Source organism: Myotis brandtii, unplaced genomic scaffold (genome assembly GCF_000412655.1).
Source record: "Myotis brandtii unplaced genomic scaffold, ASM41265v1 scaffold163, whole genome shotgun sequence".
Lineage (NCBI taxonomy): Eukaryota > Metazoa > Chordata > Mammalia > Chiroptera > Vespertilionidae > Myotis > Myotis brandtii.
Genome location: NW_005355962.1, coordinates 8,943 through 32,447, shown reverse-complemented (window position 1 = coordinate 32,447; position 23,505 = coordinate 8,943). Strand labels below are relative to the sequence as shown.

General features: G+C 44.9%; 1 protein-coding gene across 8 annotated transcripts in view; it reads right to left on the bottom strand.

Annotated features, from left to right (window-relative positions):
• CELF2 (CUGBP, Elav-like family member 2) overlaps positions 1 to 23,505 on the bottom strand; it is a 46,652-nt gene that overhangs the window by 21,092 nt on the left and 2,055 nt on the right. The window lies entirely within an intron of this gene.

The following is a 23,505-nucleotide window of genomic DNA, read 5'->3' as shown; positions in this document are numbered from 1 at the left end:
AAATGGTAACGCTTGGCTTCCTTATTGTTTCTGCTGCAGAGTTGGCTCTTTCTCAATGAAGTTTTAAAAAATAAAAATCACATCTTCTTGAGTATGACAGAAGACTCCAGGACCCTGGTGGCAGCGGTAATAAACAGGGTGGAGTAGAGGAGAGAAAACCATTTTGCTCCAAGCTCTCTTTACCCTATCTCCCCCATTCCCCCCATACCTCTTTTTATTTTTATTTATTTATTTTTAAAATTGATTTTAGAGAGAAGAGGGGGGAGGGAGGGAAAGAAGGGAGAAGATCTCTTTTAAATGACAGCTTTCTTGGAATATAATTCACATACCATACAATTAACCCTTTAAAGTATAGAGTTCAGTGATTTTTAGTATATTTACAGAGTGAACAACCAGCACCACTATCTAATTTTAGAACATTTAAAAAAGTTGATTTTTACAGAGATAGGAGAGGAGAGGGAAAGAGAGAGAAACATTGATGAGAGGGAAAATATCAATTGGCTGCCTCCTGCACACCTGCAACCTGGGCTGGCCATGTGACCCGACCAGGAATTGAACTGGCAACCTCTTGGTGCATGGTTGATGCTCAACCATTGAGCACACTGGCTGGGCTAGAACATTTTTATTACTCCCAAAAGAAACCCATACCCTTCTAGCACTGGAAACCACTGATCTACTTTCTCTATGGGTTTGCCTATTAACATTTCATATAAATGGAATCTTAAAATATGTGATCTTTTGTGACTGTCTATTTTCACTTATCAAAATGTTTCCAAGGCTCATCCATGTTGTAGCCTGTGTCAATGCTTTCTACCTTTTTATTGCTAAATAATATTCCATTGTTTGGAAACACTACACTTTGCTTATCCTTTCACCAGCTGTGGGCATTTTGGTTGCTTCCACGTTTGGGCTATTAGGAATAATGCTGCTATAAGCATTGTGTACAACTTTTTGTGTAGACATGTTTTCAGTTCTCTTTTGTATACACATGGGACTAGGATTGCTGGGTCAGATGAGAAATCTTTTTGTAGCAACACCAAACTATTTTCCAAAGTAGTTGTACTCCCTATCCTTTTTATAGCTATTATAAAGCAGCTATTATAAATATGTTAAAAAAACATGAAATGAAACTGTGCTTAAAGAATTAAATAAAGGTATAATGATAACATTTCATCAAATACTAGAGATAACAATTACAAAAATGAACAAAGTAGAAATTCTGGAATTGATAACTGCTTCTGTAAATAACATTTCAATTATCTTTCATGTGTACAGCTTTACAATCTGCTGACTTTTCTCACAAATCATCTTTATCCTGTTGATGAAGATAGAGGCTAAACTCAACCCTGAACCACAGCTAAATGAAACCTGTGGTCTGTTTCTAGCTGTGAAATCGCTGTGAGTATGGAGCTTCCTTTCCATCTGGCCCGGTAGGAACTTCCTCCTCGCCCTGGATGTTCCTGCCAGCGGGAGGCACCCTGCTCTGCCTCCCAGACCACCCAGCACTGCTTGCAGTGCGCCTGGCTTGGGATCCCTTCTGAGTGAGGCCAGAGCAAATGTCTAAAAGCTGAATTCCCCACCATGTCACATTTCTGTCCATGTACGACACTGGCTTCTGACACCTCATTATGTGTGTATCTTTTCTTTCTCTTTTTAAAAGTAAATTATATAGAATCAAACCAATGTTTCTAGTCCTTTGATATTATAAAACTTTTCAAATACAGACAAAAGCAGAGACAATAGCAGTACAAACTCCCATAAACTCATCTCCACATTCTAGAATAGTTGAGAACCAACTCAACCCCCAAATCGAAGTGTATTTTAAAGCAAATCTCAGACCTTATAACATTTCACTTCTATGTAATTTCATAAGGAACTCTTAAAACTGTGGACCTTTTCTTTTACAACCCCAAAACAGTATTAAACCTTACAAAATTAGCAATACTTCCTTGGCTTCGTTATTGATAATACCTTGTTTAGGATATTTTTCATTTATGTGTATGAATAAGATCGACCTTTATTTGACCTTCTTGTGCTGTCCTTAGTTTCTCTAACAAATGAGTGGGAGAATGTCCTCATTTTTCCATTCTCTGGAAGAGACAGTATAAGACTGAATATGTAAGGAGACATATGTGATACTTTAAACAATAAAGAATTAAAAAAAAAGACTGAATATGTATAATTTAAATGTTTGGTAGAACTTGCCAGTAAAAATGATCTTGACTTGATATTTCATGATGGTATGGCTTTAAAATATTGATTAAATTCCTCTAATAAAGAGGATTATTCAACTTTTATTTTTCCTCTTGAATTAGTTTTATTGAGTTACAGCTTTCTAAGAAATTGTGTATTTTAAGATTTCAAATTTATATTGGCATGAAAGCCTAAGGTGCTGTTGAAAACAATAGAAATCTTGGTGGTGAGCCATTAAGAGGAGAGTCACAGCTCCCTAACAGCAGTGATAGGCCAGCTGGGGGCTTAACAGAGAGAACCAGAGACAGAGGCAGCTAAGAAGAGTCCTCCTGAGGTCAGAGCAAGCTGCAAGCAATGGCCTTGAAGAGGCTCCCTGTGCAGGGGTCTGACCTGAACTGAATCAGGCTGCAGGCGCATTTTATGACCAGGGCCAAACAACTAGAAATTAGTGGAGGCTAACGGCTGGATGTGATAACAATAGAAACCGACCCACAGAAGGGAGATTGGGCAGAGAGGCAGTCAGCCATTTGGAAGAGTCATGCCATTTAAAAAAAGGAAATATAAGAATGTTACAACCCAAAGCTGTGTCCCGTGAGGAGTGACAGCAGACACATTCAGTAGTAGAATAGGTCTCCTTGAACTAGTCTAGCTAAGTCACTAAGCAAATAAGCAAACAAGAATAAATTGGGTCTGGGGGTGGGGAAATAGAGTGAGAAGGATCAGTGTCCAGAATTGTTATGATATATTACCTAAAATGTCCCGTTTTAAACAATTATGGGAAGTGCAAAGAAACAAGAAAGTGTGATCTAGACACAGCAAGAACACAGGTGACAGAGACTGTTTGAGAGGGTTTAGATACTGTACTTAGACAAAGACACCAAGGCAACTATTATAAATATGTTCAAAGAACTAAAGGAAACCATGCTTAAAGAAAAAAATGATCCAGCTGGTGTGGCTCAGTGGTTGAGCATTGACCTATGAACCAGGAGGGTCATGGTTCAATTCCCAGTCAGGGCACATGCCCAGGTTGCGGGCTTGATCCTCAGTGAGGGGCATGCAGGAGGCAGCCGATCAATGATTCTCTCTCATCACTAATGTCTCTATCTCTCCCCTCTCCCTTCATCTCTGAAATCAATAAAAATATATTAAAAAAAATTAAAAAATGTATGCTGATCATGTTTCATCAAATAATAGAGATGGAAATTACTAAAATGAACAAAAAGGACATTCTGGAACTGAAAAGTTAACTACAGAAATGAAAAATTCACTGTGGGGCTCAACAGTTGATTTGAGCAGGCAGAAGACTGAGCCTCAGAGATGTGGCACACCATTAATCACACTAACATACATGTAATGGGAGTACCAAAAGAAGAGAAAAGAGCAGAAAAAATATTCAAAGAGACAATGACCAAAAAGTCCCTATTTTTGATAAAAAACATTAATTTATACATATAAAAAAGTCAACAAACTACAAATAGAATAAAACAAAGAGATCCATCCCTAGACATGTGATAGTGAAAATGCTGAAAGCTAAGGATAAAAATCTTGAAATCAGCAAGAGAAAAAAAATGACTCCTTATGTATAAAGGAGTTCCAATAAGATTAACAGCAGACTTCTCAGAACAAACAGTGAAGCAAAAGGTGGCAGGAAGGCATATTCCAAGTGCTGAAAAGAGAAATCTATGAATTAAGAATCTTATATCCAGCAAAACTATCTTCCAAAACCAAAGGAGAAACAATGACTTTCCTAAATGAACAAAAACAGAGAATTTGTGGCTAGCAGATGTGTCTTACAGGAAACACTAAAGTGAATTCTTCAGGCTGAAAGCAAATGATTCCAGACAGTAATTACAGTACACACACATACACACACCAAAAAACAAACAAAACAAAACCCCCAAACAAACAAGCCCAAAGAACACTGATGAAGTAATTATGCAATTATAAAAGACAGTGTAATTGTATTTTTCCTCTTGTCTTCTCTTAACTGATTTAAAAATCAATTGTCTAAAAACAATATGTATATAATTGCATTGGTTGGGCCTGTAACATATGGAAATGTAATATATTTGACAATAAAAGCACAAAGGCGGTTGTGAGGACAACACTGGAGTAAGGAAATTATGCCGGATGGTTAATCAAAAAGAAACGAAGAGAACCAAAAACGATAAATAAGAGGGTTACAAACAAACTCTGTTGATATATACTTGCTCCCCTTTCTTCTTTCAGTTTCTTTAAAAAATAGCAGGTTGTATGGAATAATAGTTATAACAATACATTGCTGGGTTTGGAGCATACAGATGTAATGTGTGTTTAAATAATAGCACAAGGGGAGGAGGAGAGAGTTCTGAAGGAGATTTCTGTATTTTACTGGCATGGAGTGAGCATAAATCTGAAGTAGATTCTGTAAGTTATGGTGTCTGTTGTAAGTCGTAGGGAAACCACTAAGAAAGTAAAATTTGAAAATATTGAAAAAAATCATGAAAGAAATTAAAATATATTAGAAAATATTTACTTAATGAAAAATAAAGCCATAAAGGTGAAATAGAGGAACAAAAAGACATGTGACATATAGAAAACAAAAAGTACAAAGGCAACATGTAAATGCAACCATATCAATAACAACACTAAATGTGAACGAATTAAACAATCCAACCAGAAGGCAGGGATTGTCAGATTGGGTTAAAAAAACAAAAACTAGTCCTGGCTGGGTGGCTTGGTTGATTGGAATGTCATCCCATGCACCAAAAGGTTGTTGATTTGATCCCTGGTTGGGGTGTGTTTGGGAGGCAACCGATCAATGTTTCTCTCTCTCTCTCTTTCTCTCTCTCTCTCTCTCTCTCTCTCTCTCTCTCTCTCTCCCCCTTTCCTCTCTAAAATCAATAAAAAACATATCCTTGGGTGAGTATTTAAAAAAACAAAAGAAAACCCAAAACCAGCTCTGTCTATGCCGTCTACAGGAGACACACTTCAGATTCAAAGGCACACATGGGTTGAAAGTAAAAGGATGGAAATATATACTATGCAACCAGCAAGCATGGGAGACTTTCTAACAATCTTGGATAAAGAGAATTGGATCAACTGCTTGCATTGCAAAGGAACTTAACATGCCTTCATGAAAATCTGTTTTTGTTTTGATGAAATGTAGCTAAAAAAGGACTCCAGTGCAGGTATACAATGACTGTCAGAAAACTCTTATGTAGTTCAGGCTCTGTTCTTTACCTCTGTCAGACTCCTCATTTAGATCCGAGAGAAGGGAAAGGAACCCAGTGAGAAGATGAGATACTCCTGCACAGCACAGAACATGAACAGGAAGCAAACTGGGGTGAGGTATGGAAGGGAGCTAATGGGTGACTGGATGAGGATATTCTGTTACTCATCTGACAAACATGTGGGAGCCGCTGCTATTGTCAGAAAGGCCCCCAGTCTCGGTCGTCACGCGCACCAGTGATGGAGAAGTATGGGTGCCAAAGCACTGAGAGCAATCACCTGGAGAAGCCGCTTATCAGGAAGGGACACCCCCACTCCTAAAGTTTTATGATGCTGTAGTTAGGATGCTGTTGTGGAGTATTCAATGTGATTGCTGGAAACACAAACCTCTGACAGGGTCTTATTACCTTAGTCTCTGCAGCTTAAACTTTTCAGACCTCATTAGTCTCTAATCCTCTGTACCCTCCGTCTAATCTATGAGGTTGGTTAGGATGGGCATCCCTGAGGACCACAGCAAAAGTGCCCTAGCTTGGCCCCAGAGATAATGAAAAATGAGCCTATAGCTCTAAATAAGTAACAAACATTACAATTTCATCATCCTCTTCTAAAAACAACACTGGAGGCAAAATGGGGTTGTAGTGAGAACTATAGTGCTTTGGACTCAAACTGTTTCCTGCTCTTCCCAGGCTTCTGTTCCTTCATTCTTTTAAGTGGAGAAAAACAAAACAAAAAACCCCCACAAAACCCAACTTAAAAGGCATGAGGATTAAGTAAAGTAAGCCATGTAATGAACTTGGCATTGTATCTGACACCATTTGGGGATTTTTAGGTCCTCCATTATTGGGTACAGATGGAGCTGAGCCTATACAGCATATATTTCATAAAACAACAAAAAATTGGATAAGACTTTCTCCCCTTTAGTCTAAACACCTTCAATTACTGATGAGTACACAACCAATGGTGTTTTCCTATTGAATGACCCTCTTCTATCTCACATGAAGTTCCAGAGGGGAGCCCACGTGCCAATCCATGAGGCCCTCTCTTCCTACAAAGGCAACGGCGGGCACCGCTGGCTACGAGGCTGCCCACTGCTCTCTCATCCAGAGAAATCAAAGCAGCAGGAAGCAGACTCATCAGTCACCAACTTCTAGCTAGAGTCTCACTCAGTGTCAAGAGGGACAAGGAGCTGGATGACATTAGAACCGGCTCATCTCATGCTTCATGGGTGACTTCTCACATCCTCCCAGTCTCAGACGGGTCTGAGGAAGAGGGGGTTAAAGTCAGACCCTGTGCTTGTGTGGATAAGTCACAATTTTGATGGCGAACAGTGAGCTGGAGAGAGAATTCATTACAGACACCTAAGTCATAGGAGCCCAGAGGAAGCCTGGACTTGGAGGTGATGGGAAAGGTGGACGAGGCTGGGTAGCTCGCTGGGCTCATCTTGGGACAGATAATAAAGAAATAGTATGCAGACTATAGTCTCTATGTCTTGGTTTTCTATTTATTTAAAAACTCAGGGAAACCAGCTACAGTGAACCAAGACCGAACCAAAGTTTTCTGCCTTATTATTATGTGGTTCTTAGGTGGTCCCCACAGAAAGATGGGGACAGGGAGAAGAACAGGAAGGAGAGGAATCAAGCATGAGACTAACAGCTTGCCTTAAAGTGAGAAGATGCCATGTGCTTCAGACCTTTGGACAGGACTCTGAAAATTTGCCCCAATTTCAGTGTAAGTTGGAAGAGACATCTCGACTGCATATCTAGATGCCTTTAAGGACCTTTTGATTTTTAACAAGTAGTTTATATAAAGCAAAAGAAAAACTCAAATTTGTCACATGGCCAACCTCAATCAAAACTAAATAGTCAATAGACCCAAGACACAACAGACAGAGACAAATTAAAAGTCACCAATACACACACTTGCCTATTTCTGGGTTGGCAGACTGGCAAGGTGCTGCCTGGGTAATTGCATTCCGCCCACCTAAAGTTCCCTCGCCTCCACTGAGAACTGCATCCTTTGCTTTCTCAATTAAACTGTTTACAGAAGGAACATTTCGGGAGAAGGTGGTACATAAATGTAGGATCATAAACGCCCACAGCACTCTCTCCGTGGAAGGCTGCTTCCTGCAGAGAGAAGGGTCACAGCCCAGAGCAGAGCAGTGGGGGAAGCTGAGCCGCCTCACCCGCTCACGGAGTGGCACTAACTCGTCACGTGTTGCGTTTTGTGCCTGTTTTACCACTGGTTAAAACTCCCAATCAGCCCAGAGATGTTAGGACTAGCTGGCTAACCAGGAATAAAATGGTCATGTGACGGCCTGAAGGCATGTTTTTATCACCTCACATGGTAACATAGTTCTGTGATTTTTTATGAAAAAAAAGTGTGTGAGGGGCAGTGGGGTGTTCGTGAGGGGAGCTGGCGGGTAAAAGGGACGCTGGTGGTGAGGATGTGTCAACTCTGACCTAGTTACAGAATTTCTTTGCTCCTCTGACCAGGTTAGTTCACTCCTGGAAGGACTCTAAGCTGAGCAGTCTCCAAGCAGTCACCCCCCTCTGGGGGCTGAGTGCTTTCTCTTCAGGGCTGAGCTGCACCTTAGATGAACAATATACCTAGAAGAGTTTGTTGGCCCACGTCAAAACTGCAGGTCCCAGACAGTGGCTAAGCCATCAGGTCCCTTGCTCTGCGACGGGGAAAGAAAGCAGGGGAGGGAGGGAAGGAAAGAAAAAAAAAAAAAAAGGAAGGAAAGCAAAGAAAAAAGGAAAGGAAGGAAGGAAAGAGAATAATGCTCCCAGGGCCATCGAGATAACCGCTGTCAGATGGGACAGAGCTGAGAGTTGCACTTGCCCATGCAGCTTAAGTATTTCTCTTCCTGAATCCCCATCAGTAACAAAGGACAGTAGGTCTTTAACACGTATTCATGTCAGGGTGGGTCCTCCCTGGCAGCCCGGGACCCAGACATGGAGTCACCCCCGCTCTGGAGATGAGGAAGCAGAGGGTCGCCCAGTGCGCAAGGGCGTGGGCGCAGCCCCGAGCTGGGTGCGGAGCCGGCATGAGGGGCCACACAGAGCCTGCCACCCAGATGTGTAATGTGTGGGGGAGGGGTGGTTAAGGAAACTTTCTTAAACCAACCCAAGTAACAAGCAAGCCTACTCTTACCTATCTTTAAAAGAAAGTTTCATTTATTTTCCTCTTACGTTTATGTGTGCCAGAGACACATGCTTAGTTTTTCCTCAGCTTTCCAGAGGAAAGGCCCTCATCCCACTTCTCTCTCTGCCTATGGATAACTGGAGGACCCCCCCCCCCAGCCCTGACCTCCCCGAGGGAAGGTAGTGACTAACCTGACTGGAGGGGCAGGAAGGACCCAACACCCACAGTGGCCGGGCGTCAGGCGACACCAGTGGGTGCCTGACAAGAGCCATCCAGCTCTCTGGTCCTTTTCTGTCCCAACTCCCGCGTTGCTGGGTAGGCAGACTACACTTGTGTGGGTCGTCGGGGCTGTGCTTGGAGCGGGAGCTCAGCAGTGCTGCTGTGTTCTCTGCGGCAGGCAGAATAATGACTCCTTCCCTACAGATGCCCATGTCCCGATTCTGGAACCGTGACTATGCGAGACTACGTGACCAAGAGGAAGTTAAAGGTGCTGCTTGCTCGAGAGATAGGGGATGATCCTGGGTCATCTGGGAGGGCCCAGGCCATCACAGGGTCCTTGTCAGTGGAAGAGGGAGTGGACAGAGAGCCAGAGCAGTAATAGAAAATTCAGTTGTGCCAGGAATAAAGCTAAGCATGATGGTAACTTATATTTACCGAGTGCTTGCTATGTGCCAGTCATTGTTTTAAGGATTTTATGAGTATTAGCTCCTTTAATCATTTATAACTATCTTATCAGGTAATGTGTGGAAGGTCACACAGCGGTAAGTGGTACAGCCAGGATCTAACCCAGCTGTCTGGCTCCAAAGAGTTAATATTATCCTGTTATTGAACTTCAATTCCTATTCTGCACCTTGCACATATCTTGTGGCTACTGGGGAGATTTACTGGCAGAAGCAATGCATTTGCAGTCACTCAGATTCACCCCTACTGTTCTGCCTTGTCCCTTTCATCTGTAAAACCTTGGGCTTGACTTAGCGAGGGTTAGTAATTATCTGCCAAACTGGAATAATGTGACTCAGCTCTGAGAAGTGACATGATAATCAAATAATCAAATGAGGTGGCACTGATAGCTAGTAGATGATCAATAAGCATTTGTTGGATCCATATCTGAAGGATGAGAATCTGGTTATTCTGTCCTCAGAAGGAGGTATGACATTGTTTTCACATCATTTTACAACACTTGAAGGTTCGACATTTCCCCCCTAGCGAGGCCGCTGCATGGATGACAGATTTTGCAGCCTTTCTCATTAGTCTGATCATCAGGAAACTCAGTCTGTGTGCATAGTTTTAAGAGTGTCCAGGCCTGAAAGTCAAGTTGAGTGAGAAACAGTTGATAAAAAGGTACAATTTAGCCTAGAGAGGAAGAATACTAAAGGAAGAGACAGTCTTAGGTTTTGACATCAGAAAGATATTTTTTTTATAGCTCAAGAGACCAAAATGAGGATCAGTGGGAGATAGCTATAAGAAGGCAGATTCAGTACAAAGGAAGTGTCAGCGGATTAGAATTCTTCCAAAGTGAGCCCCACTGCCTCAGAGGCAGGTTCCCCCGTCTGTGAAATATGAAAGCCGGAGGCCTCCGATGGTCACGGATGGGGTTCTGAAGGCCCTGAGGCTATGCTTGGTAGCCTCGGAGGGCCAATAAACTCACTTTTGAAAAGCTCTTATTGTTTCTACTGGTGCCAAACACCCACCGGCTGCATCTCCTGGCAGGGGAACAAGGTCTGCAAGAAGGCACAATTCTACTGGTTCAAGGGCTGAACTTGGGTGAAGATTCCAATTTCCATTGCCCACAGCACAGCTGAACAATGAGAAAACCTCAGGTCTAGTTAGAGACTGCAGACCAAACACAAGCCTGATCAATACACAGTGTAGCGTCTGCCTTCTCCTTTCCCAGGAATGTACATAGCAGCCGCCCCACTGAGCACACCTAGCTCAAATCCTGAATGACCGAATCGCGGAGAAAATGATCACCGAGAGAAAGGCCAGACTTGTGTGGTGTGAGCCGCTCTGACCCAGGGTCAGGGAGGCTGAGACGCTCTGACGGCCACTTGGTCAGAATCGCTCTGTCTGCTGGAGGCAGGGAACTCAGTGCGGGCACAGTAACCACACACACATTTAATATCAAAGGCCGCTTTTTAAAGAATTAACAGTCTAGGACTTCCTGCAGCAGGGTTACCTGAAAATAACCTCAGACCCTCTGAACTGATTATCTCTGGTAGTGGGCCCCGGGAATCTGATTTCAACAAGCCCTCGTGGTGTGTCTGGCTCAATAAAGCCTGAGGACCCCCAGTCTCAGGGCTGTCCAAGTGCAGTGCCATCAAATTCCACCAGGGTTGTGGGGAGCATTTAGTTTGTGGCATGAGGAGATGAAAGGCTGCGGGGGGAGGTAAGGTTTGATAAGAAAGGGGAACAGATGCTAGGGGGCAGGAAACCAGGAGCAAGATACTATGTAAGGGTAGTAGTTGTGATACAATCTTCTATGCAAGAAAACCCCGCGAGGAGACAAGCTTATTAGAGAGCAGGAGTTCTGCCTTATTTTCTAGAACCTATAAGAGTAACTGACACATCGTGGGCACTAAATATCTGCTGAGTGGATAGATGAAAATTCTACTGGAGACGCCATGTCCAGTTTCTCTTAGGACGAGGCCAATCTGTAGGCCTGAATGAGCTGGACGAGGGGAATCCCATTCTACCTCACGGCCTCCCAGAGGGCTCCTAATGGCACACTGAGCCTGTAGCCGAGTGAAAGATGCAGCAAATCATTCCTTTTTGCTTGCATGCCAGAAAGAGGGTGGGTATTGTAAGAAATAGAATCAATGAAGCCAATAGCAGCTTTGTCACCAGGATGGGGAGAGAGACCCTTCATGCCTCTGACATAACTTACGCAGGATGAGCCGGGAGCATGCACAGGGCCAAGTTCAAAGATCAGCCTGATAACCTGCCTTCTGCTTGAACCGGAATCGGGAACACACAAAGTAAAGGCCAGGTAGAAGGTGGGGCGATGAACATGGTTCCCATTTGGGGGCAAGGCTGTCTGCTGACTGTGGGGAGCTCGGTGATCCCTCCACCCGTTCACAGATCCCAGATCCACAAAGAGTAACTATGTGGCCATTCAGGGTTGTCAGCCTTTCACATTGACCACTTCTTCATTTACGTCATCCTTCCTACGTGAACCCTGCCCTTTCCTCCTTGTCTTTCACTGCAGGTCATGTTATCATCAAGGCCGACCCAGAAGCGGCTGTGCTTTCTAGGAACCAAAAGCATTTATTTCCTCATATTAACTCTCTTCCCATTTCTTCCTGGACAGCACAAGTTGTTTTTTTTTTTTTTTTAAGAAACAATGAAACAACATTAACAGAGACAGCAAGAATCTGCCTCCGGTGCATTCATTAAACACTTTCCACAGAACAATGGCATGGTGCAAGCACAGTGGCTTTGTGGGTTAGGACATAAAATAGCTGTAAGCACAGAAAATTGCCTGCATCAACCAACCAGACTTCAGGACACGGGAGCCTGCGGTTGTGTTCTGCCTCAGACGAGCTCGGAGGCTGGAGTCCAACAGCGCAGGGAAGACTGTGAAGACGTAGAATAATTAAGCAGCGACACAGGCACTATCGTTATTAGCTAATCACAACCGTAGGGCAGTAACAGTACAGTTTCTCTTCTCCCCTGGGGCCTAATTATTCCACAATAACCACACCTCTCATTTTAATTCATCTCTAAAAGATTTATTTTTGAGGGCTGGGAGGGTGGGACGCGGAGGGATGAGACAGGGTAGGAGGAGGCTGTTTGCAGTGCAGATGGCGCTGATAGGTGCTGAGGTGTGATCTCACTGCTTGACACCCTGTAAAAGGCACACCTCCCGCCCGGTAAGCATCTGCATTGCCTGCTTTCGGCCACCACTTCCAAGCCACGAGGAGGCTGGCGAGCAACGTGGCGGTGCAACACAGGGCTGCACAAGCCATTATTGGTTCTCTTCTAGAAGACGGGGAAGGGGAAATGCAGAGTGTTTGAACTCTGAAGGCAGTATTCTTCGATGACACACATTTTGGAAGGTGAGAAAGCGCTACAGAAATGGATGTGGATAGTATCACACTCCTAACGTCCAAAGCAGTCCCACGGTTTTCTTCACTTTCATTTCCACGTGCTTGGTGGAGCTCTCACTAGCTGATTTTCTAAGACAGAAATCTACTTTATTAGTTGTCACTAAATCTGGGTACCTCCTTAATTAACCTTATTTTTAGTAACAGTCCCCTCTCCCCCAGTCCCATAAAGGGCAGACACTTAAAGAATTAAGATGAAATTTGGGCCGTGAGTTTGAAAAAGCCAGCTTATATAAACTCAATATTTGGATCTAACAAGAATGGGACAAAGGAAAGAGAAAAATCAAACCTATTTTCTCTTCCAATGGTATTTTGCTTGTAATTTACCAAGATAAATAAAAGTACAAACCTTCCCTTAGCTGACCTCAGATGTTTGCTTTAACAGATGGTCATGGACACAGATTGAAAAAAAAAATGTTAGTGATTTCCTCATGAGGCGGAGAACATGTAAGTGCAAAAATCCAGAGGTATAGTTCCGGTTCCCCAGGAGTTCCTGCTCAAACCTCTCATGGTGGTACCCCTGCGCGTCACCCCACGTGGGTCATGAATGAGGCACCTGGCTAGGTCTTGACAATTCCTTACAACCATAGAATGTGATGGTGTGACCAGGCTCCAGACTCTACAGAGTGAGAAACATGCACTTTCGTGGGAGGCACCCAAACCCGTCTGCATCCTGGTCTGAGGAGGTCCTGGAGGAGAGGCAGTCTGCCCAGACGGGTACACACTCCTTTCTAGGGGGCAGATCTTCCTATGACGCCCAGGTTGGCAAAGGGTCAGGAGATTGTCCAGCAAAGCTCTAGACTGGAGAGGCCGTGACCTGCAGGGCAGGCCAAGTAAGCTGCCTCCCCACACAGCCCACCTCCCAGCTCAGCCCCAGGTGCTGCGGGACACAGAACCAACAGCTCCCCTGGGCTCTGGGCCTGGCTCCAAGGGGGGACAGCCACACGGCAACCCTGCCTGCACGTGGCATCTCGGTCGGTTTACTCTAATAGTGCCACTTGCGCCTTTGGTAAGTAGGGTGTGTTGGTCCTATAATCTCAAGTCAAATTTCCCACTGTAAAAGCAAACAACTTCACAACTGAGAAAACGAAATAAAGATGAAATGATTTGCTCCAAATCATAGACTTTCAGCTCTTGGTCAAGATGTCCACAGCCTCTAGAAAATGAAACTGTAATTCCTCTCTTATGTTCTTTAGGCTAAGGATTTTCTAAACCTCTGCTCTGGGTATGAACTTGGTTTGGTTGTTTGTAGATACTGAGATTCTTTACCTGTATGTGATGTAAATACTTTCTGTCTTAAATTTTTTACATCCTTATCATTCCTGACTTCTGCTCATGCCTCAGAGGCAAATGCATTCCCTCTGTTAAGGCCACACCATCACTTGCTCAGCATTTACTACGGGTTTCTGGCCCGCCACACATATTAACATGTGTACACATGGTGGGGACATGGTGAGGAGAGCTGGAAAGGCAAAGCCCGGGGCTGCTGGCCAGGAGCTTGGGGCAGAGCCCTCCCCCCAGCACAGGAGACACCCTGCAGGGCCTTACAGCCGTGCTCCATAGGGGAGTTTGACTCTAACCTCCAACCTCCTTCCGACTTCAGTCCATCAATTTTCATCTCTTGCTGGCCTCTTCCTTTCTCCCTTTGCTCTGGCTTCTTCTCTTCACCCTAGAAATATGTTTACGTTTTCTCCATCTTAAACTTTCTCCTCCTATTCACCCGACTTCTATAGACTTAAAAAAAACACACAAATTTCGTGAAAATTCCATATGTCCTATATAATAAAAGCATAGTATGCAAATTGTTCCCTCGACCAGGAGTTCTTCTGGGAGTTTGACCAGGGGCAGGGCCGGCCGGGGGAAGGGAGGGAGGCCGAGGTGGCAGCAGGCGGCTGGGGGAAGGGAGGGAGTACCTGGCCGGCCGCTGCCAGCTGCTAAGGACCCTACCAGTACACGAATTTCACGCACTGGGCCTCTAGTAAATATATAAATCTCACCTCCAGTCTCGCATCCCTTCTGTCTCATTGCCTACGGAACTGTGGCATCTACTCTACCACTGTAGTGAACTGGCCACTCGTTAGGGTGAATGGACCCCATGCTAAATTCAAGTACAGTCTTCCCCCTTATCTGTGGGGGATAAGCTCCAAGACCCCAGTGGATGCCTGGAACCATGGACAGAATGAACCCTTTACATACTATGTTTTTTCCTACACACTTTATGCACATTTTACAACTTCCCTTTGGCATATGTGAACTGCCAACATCCCTACTCTCGGGCTCTGGGGCCACTGTGAAATAAAATAAGGGTGAGTTGAACACAAGCATGATCCCAGGTCAGCTGAGCTGATGACTGAGATGGCTACTAAGTGACTAAAGGGTGGGGGACATATTATAGTGTGGAGACACCAGACGAACAGATGGTTCAGGTCCCAGGCAGGATGGAGAGGGACAGTGCAAAATTTCATCCTACTACTCAGAAGGGTGCATAATTTAAATTCATGAATTAAATTTATGATTGGGGGTGGGGGAGGAGGGGAGTGGGAGGGACTACAGAACCTCTTTTCTCCTCCCACCTTGAGCACAGTCCTGCTCCAAGTTCTCTTGCTTGGTTTCCCTGACACTGTGCTACCTGGGAGCTCCTGCCACCACCTGGTTCTTCCTTTCTGTCCCGCAGACAGGGTCACGGCCAGACTGAACACCCAGTCCCTTCTGTTTGATGATTCTAGCTTAACGATCTCACCCATCCCAAGAGTAACTCGGCCTGCCTCACCTCTGCAGTTCATTCTCAATGCATTACTTCAGCTCCGGTCTCCGTGATAAACTCGAGGGTCAGATAACCAGGTGCCTGTTGGGTGCACTTAAAGGGAAGGCCTGTTCGCATGTGCAAAGCCCAATCAGCTTCCACACAAACCTTCCCTCTGCCGCCCTCCTCTCCGCTAATGGAACACACTGTGCCACCTGCCCCTCAGACGAACCATGCTCCGTCTTCTTCACTCCTTCCTCTTGTTCTCCCAGATCCGTTCAGTACCCAAGTCCAGCACTGACATTCTCGTGCTCAAAGTCCTACGAGAGAGTCCCAGCTCCTTGGCCATGGCTTTTAGAGTCTTCCATGGCTATTCTTTCCCACACCCCTCATCCTTGGGATCAACTAAATTTTTTTTGCATTTTTTTCATCTTTGACACATTTTTCTCTATCTCCTACTCTGTTTTTACCTTTTGAAATCCTACCTCATCTTATAATTTTGGCTCCCAAGTCAGCCCTTCTATTAAAAATGTCCCCCATTTCCTGAAGATGAAATCTCTCCCGTCACTGACACCTTGTGCCTACCTGACTTTCCGCTGTCCAACTGGACTGCCCAGGTTCGTGCGTTTTGCTTATTTTTTTGTATGTGGCCATTGCAAAGAGTTTATAGCAATTCATGGGATTAAACCACATAGGAACGAAACATTTCTACTTGGCTGCTTTTGAGTCGTCATATGTGGGCCTTGGATCATGAACCTCGAGGGAGTTGTGACCAGAATAAAGTTTTGTTGCTTTCTCATCTAAAACACACGTAAACAATGAACACATGCCTGTACCAGTGTGAGCAGTGGTACATGGTTAGAACAGACAGCCACACCGATACTTTAGGGGGAGACAACACAGAGTGGTCCTGCTGCACAGAAAACATACCTCTGAGCTCATGCGCAACCCGAGGGCACCTGCTGTGGTTCTGCATGCGGCGCAGGCAACTGCAGGGCCATATGTACAACGAATCGCCAGCACTTGGGACAGCGCAGCCGCCAGAGCCACTGAAGGCGCACACACACACACGAAGCATGAGAACCAATATCTGAGGATATTAAAAAGCGCGCCCAGAGCAAAGCACGGAGTGTCAGCCCTCTGAACGAATGGCCGCCCACAGGACACGGGGCCCAAGCAGTGCTCAGGGCAGAGGTGGAGTGGGCTGTGTAACTCTGAGTGCGGGCTCCGCAGTGGGATGATGAACCATAAACCTCTCCCCCTCAGCTTCCTTCAGCTCTAAATTGGTTCAGGACTATTAAGAGACTCTAGGGCAGGGCATCTCATTGCTTTAGGGGCCATCCAGCCACCATGCAAAGTTTCTCTGAGGGCAGGTCAGACGCCAGAATGAATTCGAGGACCTGCTGCTTTTCTATTTGGACCAAGAGACTTCTCATTTTCTTGAGGATAAGCGAAATTTAAAGGTAATTCCACCCTAAAATGCCCAGCCCATGATGGGGCCGTCAAAACTCCTCGGTTTGGGAAGGATTTGCATGTTTTATATTGTCACCCTAGAAACCGGATGACCAATACCAAATACAGAACCATTTACTAGAAAGCAGACCACTGCTGATTATTTTTAAAAAATGGTTTAAATGCCTAGAACTTTTAAAATATTTGATTTTCATGAAATGCTTCTTTTAAGCCACAGAGCAGAGTACCAAGCATGTGTCTCACTTTCCCAGTTTTGTGATTTGCCAAATACACCCTAATGGCTAATACTGCTCCCAGAGCTCCTGTTGCATTAAATGTATAGAAAAATGGGGCAGTTTACAGAAGGGGGAGAACGTAGCGAGAGAAGCCTCCCTCTTCTCCCCACTGTCGTCTTACACAACCTTTTAACGTAAAGTCCACAAAAATAATGGTTGTGAAAAGTGTTCGCAAAGGGTGTAAAAGTTATTATTGATGCTTAAAGGCCAATGAAATCGTTTTACTATAGGAGGGATTTAGTAAAATAATGCTTTTTAAAAAGCTAATGCTAGAATATAATCTACACAAGGACAGGGACTTTTGTCAGCTTTGTCCACTGATATGTTTCAAATGTCCTAGAATATCTCAGGTACATAGCAGATGCTCAATAAATCTTACTGAATGAATGAAAAATATATTGGGAAATTACAGTCACTATACTGACACTTTATGGAACATTTTACATAATGTCAAATCTCCATGAACAGTTATGAAAATAAAGAATGAGTTAACATGTGGAAACCTCAAAAAATAAAAAATAGCACAAAATGCTGGAACTTTCAGGAAATGAGGGGAGAATGGGATGTCAGTTCTCTTTTGGTAGCAGTAGGGGTGTAAGCTATTTGACTGATTTGACCCCACAAATAAATAGCTAATTTTAACAACAGCCTGAATGAAACAATGAACCATCTAGCTAGTGACGGAGAAAACTGTTTTGAGATTTACTTCTTTTCCTTGAAAATAAGCCATGAGACAAGACGGGCCTAAGGAGATCGATGGGAGGTTCAGATAACTCGTCCTGAATTAATAAACACTGAAGTATATGTGACAAACACCCTGAAAAGTTAAATGGGGAGGTGCACCCAGGACCCTGTGGAGTCCGCGAAGCTCTCATAACTAAGGAGTACTTTTGGGGGACGAGCTTTCCAAAGCCCACACAGGAGTTAATGATTCTTTTGAAAATAAAATGCCTTTATTTGATATGAGACTCTTCCTTATTCCACTCCTGACATCAGAACAGTTTGAAAGCCAATCTTCCTAAAATTATTGGAATACCAAACTGCTCTGTTCTAATGTAAATTACTATCGATTCATTCTTCAGACCTGAATCCTCACTGTGAGGGGTGGCTATTTTTAGGTTACTGAGAACCAAGTTGGGGGGTGTCAGGTGGGTCACTGACCTTGCCGAAGGTCACTGTGACAGACTAGGGTTCCCGCTCAGAGATTCACCCTGGACTAGAATGAATAAAGGGCTTTTAAACATTTGTGTGAGAACATCTTCATTTTGCTCTTGTTAATGGAATTAAACACTATTTGAGTGCCTGGGTGCAAGGTATTGTTCCAAATGCAAGGGGGATTCAAATAAATACACCGCCCCTGCTTTGAAAGGCCTTACTCTCTAGATCAGCGGTTCTCAACCTGTGGGTCGCGACCCCTTTGGGGGTCAAACGACCCTTTCACAGGGGTCGCCTAAGACCATCGGAAAACACATATATAATTAGCTAATTCAGGGGTGGGCAAACTTTTTGACTCGAGGGCCACAATGGGTTCTTAAACTGGACCGGAGGGCCGGAACAAAAGCATGGATGGAGTGTTTGTGTGAACTAATATAAATTCAAAGTAAACATCATTACATAAAAGGGTACGGTCTTTTTTTTTTTTTTTAGTTTTATTCATTTCAAATGGGCCAGATCCGGCCCACGGGCCGTAGTTTGCCCACGGCTGGTCTAGACGGTGAGAAACAAGGAGTGTGCTCAAACACTACCCCGCAGTGGGAAGGTGTGGAATGTGTTGGTAAGAGTATAAGGAACGGACTTTGGTAGCAGGGAAGGGTACAGCCCCCTCCCCCATGCACCACACTTCAGCCTCCCCTCTGTCTCTGCCCTCAGGAGCTCCTAGTGCAGCTGCTGAGGAAGGAGTGGCCTCTGGCTCAGGTGCAGAATCAGGTAAGTGTTTGTCAGAAACGTATGACGTGCTTGCCCTGCAAAAGCAGCAGGCTGGAAAACGGGGTTACCTCAGCGGATGGACCCCATCTCTCTCCATGGCTTGAGCCCACAAATGGCACCCTGCAGGCACAGTTAAGGGGGATGGAAGCCTCGGGGAACACTGTAAGGTTTGAGGGTAACTTCTGGTGCCTCACTGCTCCTCCAGCCATCCAGCTGGCGGCGGCTTTTCTGCACACTGAAGGGGCCACTCCCTGTCCTTCCTGTCTGAGTGCAGGAGAGGCCCCAATCACGGAAATGCACCCCCAGACTCTCTTAACCTCAGTCCCCAGGGAAGCCACACCTTTTCTTGGGACTTTATTGTGTCTGTCACAGCTTTCAAGGCGGCAGGGAACATCTGGAAGATGAGGAAACAACATTGCCTAGAATTTCAAGTGAAAACCATTTGAAAAGTCAATGGTGGAAGTGGAAAAATGCTCCCTTAGCATTTTAAAATGCTTTACACTATCGACAGAAATTATCTATTATCTCAAAGTGTGCACTTGATTGTGTGCACTTAAAGAGCATTTGGAGAATTTTAAAACATAAAAACCCCCCAAAACCCAAAGGAAGTAGAAGTTCAGTGAAATAATGAGGCATAGGAACACAATATTATATTTTAGACAGAAAATGCCAAAGAGATGTTCATATGTGGTAAATAACAATGCTCTCACCTAAGCTCTCAAAATTACCAAGCAAAACAATATATCTACAAATATTACCTTTCTTTATGACCTAGCTGCAAGCCTTAAAGACAATTTGCCTCTTTATATCAATACAGACACATTCCTCAAAACAGGTTCAAAATTGGATAAGAAGAAATGACCCAAGAATTAATTAAATAGGAGATTGAAATAAACAAAGGAAAAATGATCATCTATCTAATAAAGAGGGAATATGCTAATTGACCCTCACACTGTCACAAAGATGGCGGTGCTCACAGCCAATAAGGAGGAAATATGCTAATTGACCCTTATGCTGTTGCAAAAGATGGTGGCGCCCACAGCCAATAAGGAGGGAATATGCTAATTGACCCTCACACTGTCACAAAGATGGCGGTGCCCACAGCCACAAGATGGTGGTGCCCAGTCCCCTTGGCCCTGCTGGGGCGGCAGGTGCATGGCAAGGCTGGGCCTGCCCCCAGGAGGGCCCAGCTGCTCCGTGCACTTGCCTCTGAAGTCCCACAGTCCTCTCAGCTCCCCAGCCACCCAGCCCATCCGAGGCTCAGGTAACCAGGACTGGCCGAGGCTTGCGCTGCCGGCAGTGGCAGCAGCAGAGGTGTAATGGGGGCGTCGCTTTCCCCTGATCACCGGGTCGCCTCCCGCCCCTGAGGGCTCCTGGACTGTGAGAGGGGGCAGGCCAGGCTGAGGGACCCCCCTCCAGTGCATGAATTTTCATGCACTGGGCCTCTAGTTTATATATATAAAAGGTAATATGTGAAGTGTCCAACTGTCTGATCTGTCACTATGATGCGCACTGACCACCAAGGGGCAAACGCTCAATGCAGGAGCTGCAGTGACTTGGCAGCGGTGGTTCTCGGGTGACACACCCCGAAACCAGAGGGGAGGGACCCTGATTCCTCACAGGGCTGCGTGATTCCACCTCTGGCTGTGGGTTATGTTGCTGCTGGGGCACTGTAGGCCCGGAATCTGGTTTACTGCACACTTGCGTTTGTGTTCCACACCCTGTATAATAGCAACTTTGCAGAGTGCCCTCTCGCACTCCGGGACCCCTTGGGGATGTCAGGGAGCTGGTTTCGGCCCGATGCCTACAGGCCAGGCCGAGGGACCCTACCTGCCAGAGGGACCCAGCTCCCTCCGCAGACGCCAGGGAGGGACCGCGGGAGGTTGACTCCAGGGTGTGACTGGCCCATCTCGCCCAGTCCCACCCTGCTGGCCACCTTCTAATTAATTTCCTTTCAATGTGCACGAATCTGTGCACTGGGTCACTAGTATCAAAATGAAAGACAAGAAACACAATTAAGTTAGGCTTCAAAAGACCTGGGATGAACTTATAAAAGGGATACTATGCATTTACCTGGTTTTTATTCTTTCATGATTTAATTTCTTATTTTATTCACTACCATCTGATAATTGCATGAAACACTTATTCTAACCATGGGCAATTTAGAACATTTTAATTTGTATTTCAAGGCCACAAGACAAAGGAACCTATTTATTGCCTAAGGGGATTTTTTTAAACAAAAATTAAAGCTTAATCTTTCATGTTTTAAAGCATAGATGGTTTAAAATCATTTATAATAATGCTGTAGGGAGACTGTTCCTGGAAAAAATTGAAATGATAAATTTACAATTAAAAGAATTAATAGTTTAGGGGATTGAATGCCCCTTTCCTTTCTAGATAGATTTGTCTGACGAATAAGAGACATCTTTAAAAAGAGGGCAAAACCAAGGCCTGTACAGGAGTGGTGCACTTCAGTTTGACGGAGTTGTTCATGGAACAATAGTAAGCCTGGCTTTTTATTATTTAAAAAAAATAAGCAATGACATTGGCCTTGGCAACCATTTTTTTCTCCCCATAGGAAATTGCTCTGATGAAGTGGAGAGCCATGAATTCTACTAACCACGTTTTCTGTGACTTTGAAAGAGTCCCTGATGGAAATTAGACAAATAATTTACTTTCACTTAAACGCCAGATTTTTTTAGTTACACTTAAGAAAAATAATTGAAATGTAGATTTAAATCGTTTCTGCTGCTACACTTCAGGATTCTAATGAAATACTTTCAGCTATTATGCAAAGCATTCCTCAGTGGAGGGAGAAAAGCCACTCTCCATGATTCCTGGTTAGCAGAGGCTGTGGAAGGACAGCTCTAAGAGCAAAGGGAAGGACACCTTGCTGGGGGTGAGCAGGAAGGGAGGCGACCCATCTCAGGACACAGGGTCCCTTTCTGTAAGGCCCCAGGAAAAATCTGAAAAGGGTCAAATATATTTAAAGTTCCTTAAATACTTCAGCCATCTTCCTAGGCTGCCTAAGTACACTGCATCTTAATAAAGTTTTGCCATCCCTGGCCAGTGTGGCTCAGATGGTTGGACATCGTCTTGTCCGAGAGATTGCTGGTTTGATTTCCAGCTCTCCCTCTTTTCCTCTCTCTAAAAATCAATAAATTTTTTAAAAGAAGGTTATACCATATTTGTGCTCCTGACAACATTGGAGGGAATGGATGTGGAGCCATGGATGTGGACCTCGCCTCCACGCCCCCTCGCCTCTCACCCTACTCAGCACCACGGTCTCCTTGCTGTGTGTGATCATGACAAGCTCCCTCCCGCCTCCCAGCCTTTACCCCTGCTCAGTCCCTGATGCCTGGTCCCTAGATGTCAACATGGCTTCCCCTCCTCTTTTTTCAGGTTTCTGCCGCAATATCACCTTTTCAGAGAAAGAAAGCCTCTTTCAACCCCTTTCCTCGCTCTACCTTGCTGCCTGGTCTCTCTTCACAGTGCGTGTCCATCACATGCTGGGCACACACTTGTTTGCTTCTTGTCCGTTACCCTGATGGGCTGGAAGTTGATAGACAGAAGGGAACAGACTGTCCCTTCTGCTTGCTGCTCTGTCCCAGCTCCCAGGGCAGTGCCTCACACTGTCTGACTGTATTATCTATCAGTCACATTACCACACGGAGCACCTCCCACCCGCTTTCTCGCTCAGCTTCTCAAACCGACAAGTCCTCTTTAAAGAATGAAATGTTTGAATATTAATTTTGATTCCCTGGAACCAAGCACAAATACCATGATAGAAGAATATATTTTAATAAAGTCAAATGAACCCTTAAGAAGCAAACAATAGGCCACATACCCTTAGCCTAATTGTCAGAATAGCAGCATAATTTTAATATAACTATAATAATATGTCAAAGTTTAATGTAAGGACCCATGACCCAAACTGTGGGCTATATGGCTCCTTGCCATACAAGGAAGAGAGTTTTCATAAGAAAAAGAATTTTCTTTTTTCTACCTTGTTACCAATGATTTGACCAGTTCCTGCTGGTTATCCTATCTAATAAAGAGGGAATATGCAAATTGACCATCATACCATCACAAAGATGGCGGAGCCCAGTCCCCTCAGCCCCGCCGGAGTCCCCGAGTCCTTTCAGCCCCGCTGGAAGGGTGGCAGGCACGTGGTCCAGTCGCTCCTTGCGCCTGCCGCCTGAGTCCCACAATCCTTTCAGCCCAGCCGGGGGGGTGGGAGGGGAGGGCAGGTGCATGGTGCAGCCGGACCCGCCCTCAGCCCCCCAGCCGCTCAGGGCCGGCCCGAGGTGCAGGCAAGCCTCAGATGGTGGCTGCCCAGCTGCCCAGGGCCACCCAAGACTCAGATAACCAGGGCTGGCCAAGGCTTGTGCTGCCGGCAGTGGCAGCAGCAGAGGTGTGATGGGGGGGGTGCCTTCCC